At 40.1% G+C, this 8,572-nt stretch overlaps 1 long non-coding RNA gene across 1 annotated transcript in view; it reads left to right on the top strand.

Annotated features, from left to right (window-relative positions):
• LOC102379987 overlaps positions 1 to 4,734 on the top strand; it is a 36,533-nt gene extending 31,799 nt beyond the window's left edge. The window contains exon 3 of the long non-coding RNA XR_322992.1: positions 4,610 to 4,734. This is a non-coding gene — a long non-coding RNA (uncharacterized LOC102379987). The remainder of the gene's footprint in view (positions 1 to 4,609) is intronic.
• Positions 4,735 to 8,572: the final 3,838 nt, after the last annotated feature.

The following is an 8,572-nucleotide window of genomic DNA, read 5'->3' as shown; positions in this document are numbered from 1 at the left end:
GGGGGAAGGGTCTTCTATAGATTTTATAATTTAAGCCAAACCAATGTATGTCCACTTCAAGAAATACAGAAACCCCTTATTTTCATAGCTTTTAAACAGATAATATTGATCTGATCTTCTCCTAGACAGCACACTGGACCTATGAATATTGACTATTTTCTCAAGACATAACAGTATAGAAAATGGATCATGAAAGGAAGTCAGGAGGCCATTAATGACAAATATAAAGGGAAGAGGATATTCTGAGATGGTGTTGAAGCAGTACAGAGATGGATGTTTGCCAGAGAAGCATAGTACACAAGACTTTTGATATTGTAACAGTTAATCAATTGTCACAGGATGGGGTCCTGCAGGATGGCTGTGATCTCCCCAAGGCCCCTTATCATGCCACACTGGCCCAATGGGCACCCTTTATTCTCGTCCGCCATGTCTTTGATGGTATGAATGATAGGGAGGCTGCCTTTAAGTCCTCCTGGACACAGTCTTGATAGAGTCTCTGAACCCCGTGGGTTTTCTGGACCTCTGGTGGGTCCTGCTTCAAAAACAGATGTCACAATGGGTGTTTCGGGACACACTAGCTTTATGGGTCATGCATGGCTCCAACCACCCCTTTACCATGCCCCAAGCCTCGCAGATGGTACTGACATGGTTTGGTCTGGGCCTTGTTGTAATTTGGCCTCCTTGTCCTCCCTGGGCTCTCCACAGCCCTGCAAAGGGCCGTGCCCTCACTGGCACTGGGGTCTGCACACCCCAAATGCCATACCCTCACTGGTGCCAGGGTCCCCACACTGCCATGGGCCCCCACAAGGCCTCCTCCCTCCCCTAATAGCCTTACCCAAACCACCAGACTTATACAACAATAAACAAAACACAAGCCCCTGGGCTGTAACAAATTCAAGCCGCCCGGCTATAACATCATTCAAACCCTACCAGGGAATGATCCATCCCTCAGCAGTATCAGAAGCTGTTCCTGCAGTCAGGCCTCTCCCTTTTGCTTGCTCTGGGAGAGCTCCTTCCCCCTTGGCTGCTAGCAGGGAACTGCCTTCCTGGCCTCAGCCCTGGGGTTTATATATGAGCCAGGCCCTTCCCCTTCTGGTCAGCTGACCGCTGGCAGGTGTGGGCCACTAGCTTGTTCTGGCTGCCTTGGTAACCAGCAGCTGGGGCTCCCAACTCACCGCTAGGGCTCTTCCCCTAGCAGTTTCAGTTCTCTAAAGGAGCAGGGCACCCTAGTGCCCTGTGACACCAATCAAAGAATTTGAGCAAAAACAGGCCCAAGTGGATATTACATGTTGTTTGACAGCTCTTTGTACATGTGAGTAGGCTTATCCTGTTCACCATGAAGTCAAATCAATGGCAATTTCAAGTCCAGAGAAAGTACAGCTCTAGAAGGAACCCAGTTTTAAATATATGGACAGCTGAAACCTGCTAAAAGCAGTAATATAGTTAAAACAAGAATAAACTGTGGACTGCAGTAGATAGAAGCAACATTGGATGCTACATGAACATCCTTTTAATAGAATTCTGTAAGTAGGATTGCATTAAAATTGGTTTTCTGTAGTAACAGTCAACAAAGTTTTACAGTTGTACTACTAAGATATTGTTATACTTCCCCATGAAAGGGTTACATGAATTTTCAGAAGTTGCTAGACAATAGTACCTGCACTTATGGGAACTAAGGGGAGATTTTTTCCTTCTCCTGATAAAGCAGTGTTCTTAATAAAACATTCTTGCTAAAGCTTTTGTGGGTGGTGCTCTATAGAAACTGGCCTGTACAGGTTCCAGCTAGTTTAGGCAGAATACCCTTCTTGCTTGGGAGAACAAATCCCTTTTAATAAAGCACTTATAAATTTAATATATATAAAATTCATCACCAGACTCTTCAATAACTCTGCTGACAGCAAGCTCCCCTCTTGCACATTATACATACAACAAAGAGAGAATCCATTTCACTTCCACTGAGATTCAGGAAAAGGCTCTGTAAACAGAGAACATATAAAATTTTAAATATGGAGGTCCCAGTTCTTGAAGTATGATGGTTGTACAGTGCCATTGTGGCAATGTCAAACAGGTCCCCAAATGATCTAGCCAACCACTAGATTTCCCTCAAGCACAGAATCTTTCATTACTTCAGAGCCACTATAGCCACAACACAAAAGTCTTATAAATCGCATGAATTGGTCTGCTCCATTATTTTGCTTGTCTTCAGTGTTTTTAAAATGCAGAGATGACTGCCATGGCCTTGGAGGAGAATATTTTTCTCATTCTCATACAGCCTTGCTGTGAAGGATTCTGATCAAGTTTGATTCATTGTGAGCAGGTCTTTCATCTAAAATGTTTCATGTACAATGGAAAATCTCAGAATTCTCAGACTATAGTATCTACTGTGGCATAGTTTGTGTTAGGAACGTGGCAGTGTAATAGTACTGATCCATGCTATCTAAGAAGCTCTAGATCCGACAACCATTTAGTATTCTGACTAGTAAGATATTTGCCAATGAGCCTTACTTTGTAGGGGCAGAAAAAAGGAAGGCTGCTTTGTTTTTCTTGGAATCAGAAGAGTTTGTCAAAAAGGTTAGTAATTGTAAAATCTATAAATATGAATATCTGACTCATGGCTGTCTACTTTTGTCATTGTATTACACATGGCAAAACCAACCTCAGGTGGTAAAACAGTTCATTTACAAGCATTTCTATGCTTAGTCTGTTTCCCATTTATGATAGAATTTAAAATCTGTTCTACCTTGCAAATATATATTTACATTCAAATGTTTCTTGATCCAATGTATAGTGGGCCTTACTGAGCCATTTAGTCATAGCACTGTGTTGGGGTGGTGAAGCTCCACTGACCCCGGGGTCTGAATGGTCTGTTGTAAAGGAATGCATCAGAAATTCATCTGATATGGATCTCCTCAAGAGTGCAGGAGGGGAGAGCATAGAGTCTCTGCACTTCTCCCTAATGTTACCCAGCTCCCTTCCCCCTCCCTCAGCCCATACTTCTCCAGGGACTGACTATTTTATCTAAATTTCATTTAAAAATTGCTGTTATCTAAAGCCTGAGTAAAGCCCTTTGACATGAATAATTGTGTAAAACATCTCAGGTATGTGAACTAGGGTGTGTGAAGCTTGCATCCCTTGTACACGCTTCATGCTCAATACCTAAGAGATGCACATAACAGAAAGAGGCATCTGCATGTATGCTTCTAATTCCAGGACCTTATGGACAGCACATTTTACTGGGATCTGGATTCAACACTTGAGCTCTCCCCATTCTTTCTTGGGCCAGGTGAAACAGGGAGATGGACAGGAAACTGTATTATGTTTTTGGGGTAGAGTCTGCTCACATGCCTTGGCACTCCATAGCACTTCCTTTCAGAGAAGCCGTGTAAATGGGATCCAAATGGAAACTACCACTTCTCCTACCCACAGAACAGTTACTGCATCATGAAGGTTTTCACAGTGGGGGTGAAGTGATAAAGGGAGTGAAAATAAAAGGATCAGAGAAGTATTTTTAAAAAAATGTTGCATACAATATTACTATTCAGCTGCTGTGTGTTGGCACTGTACATAATGAGAGAGGTTGCCATAGCTATCAATGATTCTCATGAAATGAGAAGCTACAACAACATCTTACAGTAACTAAAAAAAATACCATGTATATGCTTAGCTTGAATTTTATGTTTGCCTGAGGCATTTCTAGCTTGTGAATTGGTCTTTCAGAAAATGTTCTATTTTCTAATGACCAAGATAATCTCAGTCATTTGAACTAATATATTTCTTTTTCCTCTTTTTCACATTTTGGGCTTGTACATCTGAGGACCAAGAGACTGAGACTTGAGGTTTAATTAAAGAGTTCCCGCCAGCTTTCATTCAACGCATTGTGTGATGTGGAAAGAGGACTAAGAGCGCTCAAAACTCAAATGTCCTTGTCAGCCTAACAGCCCTTCAGGCTGGTATGGTTAGGGCACCCCAGTTTCCTTAGCCAATAGCACCAAAGGAGCAATATGGCTAGTAACACATTCAGCCATCTTTGACTCTCCAGCATGGATGACCACATACAACTGGGTCAGCTGAATGTAGCCTTAATACGACTATAGGGTTACGGTCAAAATCCCTGTCTTTGGATCTGTAGTAAGATATTTCAACCACTGTGTCACTATACATGAGAAGCAGAGGAGCAGGATTGTATGGGGTGGATTGTTTTAGATTTAAAGAATTTGGGTGCAGTTTTTGTTTTACTATCGTATTTTAGTGTTTCATTCTGTTTTTATATATTATTTTGTCTCTTACTGTAAGCCTTCCTGAGCCTTTTTTGGGAAAGATGGCATATAGATCAAATAAATACAGGACTGAATCTAAGACCAATAAATATACAATTACCACTTATTGTATTAGTACTGGCAACAGATATCTTATTGGTTAATTCTGCATAGATTTAGGAAATAATTAAATTCAATAATTCTTTTTTTGTCCAGTAACTATCACTGTAATTCTTACCTCTCAAATCTGTTGCCAGTTATTTGCTTAGTTCACAGCGCTGAAGTCACTTAATAACATATGTAACTGGTAGCATTTTTATTCTATGACTAACTTCCTATTTGTAAACATACAGAGGTGTCCCTATGCTGAAGATCAAGAACACAAAGGAAATCATGTAGCAATACCCGAACTGAGGCATCTTGATCAGCCATCATGTGACAGCCTACCATCTCTGTTCCAAATTTCCTTATGACTCGCCCAGCAAAATTTATATAGCTTTGTTACTAATATTAGAAATAATGAACTGTGGGATTATTATAAAATATTCTGCCTTACTGTTTCCAGTTTTACACAAAGAATAATCCTTGTCAATGTAGATTATCACTGCATGATAGTAAAGGAAAATAAGTCATTATCATTTATAAAATATACACATTGTTTCATATGAGGCCTGATACAAAGTTCAGTGAATCCAGTTGAGACTCTCCCAATGATTTTAGTGGTCTTTGACTAAGGCATATGAGGTTATCAGCATACGTTTCTCAAGACCCTTCAGTGGAAGTCTGACCCAAGTTTGGACTGTTGATAAAACAATTGTTTTCTTAAGGCATTAACTATGTGTCTTCCAGATGTATAGTTTATGCTTGGTCAAGTATACTGTAGAATATATGCCTGTTTAACACATATGCTAGTGGAAGCAAGTGGCTACTTTCCCGATGGATACTAATTATAATGGGCGGTATTAAGTCTAAAAAAGATAAGATTTGGGATAAATAAAGTACATGGTATAGAAATGTACCATAGGTAGATTTTGTATGTGTCATTTTAATATTATTTCATATGCCCTGACATGCATGTCAAATATGTTTATGTAGTTTATAAGAGATGCATTGAAAATGTTACTTTTTAATATCTGCATGGTTATAAATAACATAGTACATTAGAAGTTTCCCACCAGGGAAAAGAGACTTAAAAGTTACCTTTCCTAGGTGTTGCTTCGGTTTAGCATGCTAGGAGATATCTAATAGCTAGGAAGTAAAGCCAGGCAACTTTCAGTTTTGTAAGCATTCACAGCCACAGCACAGCCTCCTTTAGTAAAAGTACATCCACAATTAGTCATTTGACTACTTCCTAGGAGTGTTCCCAGATCCCTCTCTAATGCTGGGGTCCTGTATAACAGCATTCATAACTAGCGCTAAGAGATTGTCCCATTCAGGACATACCTTTGTCACCTCTTGGTTGGATTATAGCAGTGCAATTTATCTGGCCATGAAGTCCTTCAGCACTTATGAAATTCCAGGTAATACAAAATATTGTAGGGCATCTCTTCAGCAAAACAGGCTACTGCAAGCACCTTTCACCTATCCTCTAATGGTTTATAATTTAGAACAAAATCAGGCTTAATGGCTTTGCTCTGATGGCTTTCAGGTGCTCAGTGAGCTATAATGGCCTTTAGTTCCTGTAGGTGTTTGTTCCAGTGTTGAGCCAGTCCCAGAGAAAGCACAGGTGATGTTTCTGTACCCTGGCCAAGGCAACACTTGATAATGTGTCATCTTCTGCTTCTAGTTAATTATATCTATGATATAGCAAACTAGATAGTTTGAGCCCCTTTCCCCAGTGAAAAGCAACAGCTATGTTCAAAAAGAATCATCAGGGACCGTTCAAAGAACTCTTGACATGTAGTCAGGTGACAGCATGATGGAAGACAGGGCGATGAAATGGGGTGAAAGGGTAGGAAAGGCGCATGCTTATTTAATAAGAGCTGGCAACAACCAAAAAGATCATATGGCTGTCTCATGTTTATTTGCTATTAAAAAGCTCAGGATCAACTTTCTTTTCTCAGTACAGTGTTATGGATTAATTTGCCTTGACAGAGAAACTGCAAAACTTGCATAACTGGGTGGAATTGGGTATGAAGTTTCAATGCAACACCCGAAGTCTCATTATTATGCCTGCTGGGATTCCCTGAGGAAAACCTGTATTCAATTACAGCAAAATAAGGATGGACAGAATGGAAAGACCTATTCCAAACTACTTTTCATGGTGTGTGCAAGGGACTGAAATGCCTGCATTCAGATCTGTCCTTAAGAATTTGATTTTTCTCTTCTTCAGAACCAGAAGCAACTTCGTTTCTGGTTCCCAGTTGTAATATACTGAATAAAAGCTAATAGCTTCACAATTGCTAGGTGGTTTTATACGCAAACTCAAAAACATGGTTGCTGCCCAGGAACTTATTATTTAATATCATAATGAACTCAAGATTTCTTCTGACTTGGGCTCAACCTGTCTTGCAAATAGCTCACAAGATTTCAGTGACATTGCATCTAAACCTTAATCCTGAGATTTAACTTAATCCAGATCTGGAGCTAAATACTCCTTCCATTACCTTTGCATGTCTACCACAGGTATGCTGGGAGTTACATTTTCTCCTTACTCTGGCAGTGCAGGAACATTATTATTGCAAACCTGTGCTAACCCCAGAACTGGTCCCATATTACACCTTTATGAATTGATTTGACTGAGAGGGGTATGAAAACCCCACCAATATGGGCAAGTCCAAAGTGGAACATTTGTCTGTAGTTATTTTTTTTTTTAAATAAACCTTTAAATACCAAAAACCTATTGCTCTCCAAAACCAGATCTCTATAATGAAATTTCTGTAACTCTGTAACTCCTAAAGTAATTATCTGGGCACTGAGGATATCCAGATTTTCTGTGTATTGAATTGGCTTTCAAAATGTCCTCAAAAGTTCCAGTGTAAAGAAAGCACTTTCTTGATCCAATTATGCAAGCATACAATAGATCAGTTATATAATACCTAATACTTCTCATTTTTATACATTGCCCAGGCTCACTAGAACAAACTCCTTTTGTTTTTACTTTTTTTTTTTTAATCCTCTTATCACTTTCCATAAAAATGATTTATCTGTAGCATAAAGCCTAACTATGTCTAGGAGTCATTTGCACGCAAAAAATAAACCATGCTGAAAGCAAATAGATGTTCCCACTTCCCTTGAACAAAATTAATAACTAGAGTCCTTTGTATTTGAAACTTATAACCTTATGCATAATCTATGTCCTAAATTGTAGCCTTGACATTTTTTCTTTTCAGCCTGGTGCTGCAGAGGTTATAACCCAAGGATAAATATGTTTAACCAAGCCAGCTTTTTAGCTGCCATGTATGAAATGGCTGCTTAACACTGACCTTACGGTGTCAGAGTTCAGGTCCTTTGCAGAGATGGTACATTCAGACTATGGGAGAGTGGAGTGAAATTCTTCCAATGACCCCCGGTTCTGTTTAGAAATGATGGTGCAGCAGAGATGGCAGGCAGCAAATCTAACATGGCATCATGACAGTGATTATACATTGCTGGGAAGATAGAGGAAAGCATCAGGAAAAATGAGAATCCAAAAGAATGGGATGGAGGGAATTAACAAACAAACCAGCCTTTCATCGGGGTCTTGATGCAAAGCCCAGTGAATGTAGTCCCTAATCTCTCCAAAGCAATAGAGGCCTAAATTGTAATCCTAGAGTCTTACATGAGTGAAAGTGCACAGCTGTACTACCTCAGGAATAGCACAGAGAACAAACTGTGCTGATCCTTCCATTAGCCTCTGACAAAGTAGACTGTTGCCTACAAAAGCTTATACCTCTCTGAACCAGTTAGTCTCTGAAGTGTTGCTCTGCCCCGCCATTCTGCATGATTTCAGACTAACACGGCTAACTACCTCTCTGTTCTGGGAGACAAATAAAGTGCTTCAGTGCATTTTGTAGAGCTGTTTCATTCCTCCCTAGGGACTCAGCAAGTTACTTTGGCTGGCAAGCATATGGACAGAATGAGGGCTCATTTCACTATCCACCATTGTTTCCTGTTCCAATGTATTGGCTTGTTCTCAGTGGAGAGCAGCCCCTGTTCTCTGCCCTGTGGCTCAAGTTACAATCCAAACAGGAAGGAGTAGGGAAATAATAAGGGGGCTCATTGACTGCTGGCTAAAAAGAGAGATTTCTATCTTTCTGTAGGATCTGTTCCTAGAAGTGGATAATGGTCTATTGCCACTATTTAATACAGTTGTTCCTTTAGCTCAAGCTCTAAAA

The sequence above is a fragment of the Alligator sinensis genome, unplaced genomic scaffold (assembly GCF_000455745.1).
Source record: "Alligator sinensis unplaced genomic scaffold, ASM45574v1 scaffold187_1, whole genome shotgun sequence".
In the NCBI taxonomy this organism is placed as follows: Eukaryota; Metazoa; Chordata; order Crocodylia; family Alligatoridae; genus Alligator; species Alligator sinensis.
The sequence above is the reverse complement of the archived record's forward strand: the minus strand, read 5'-3'. Positions and strand labels throughout refer to the sequence as shown.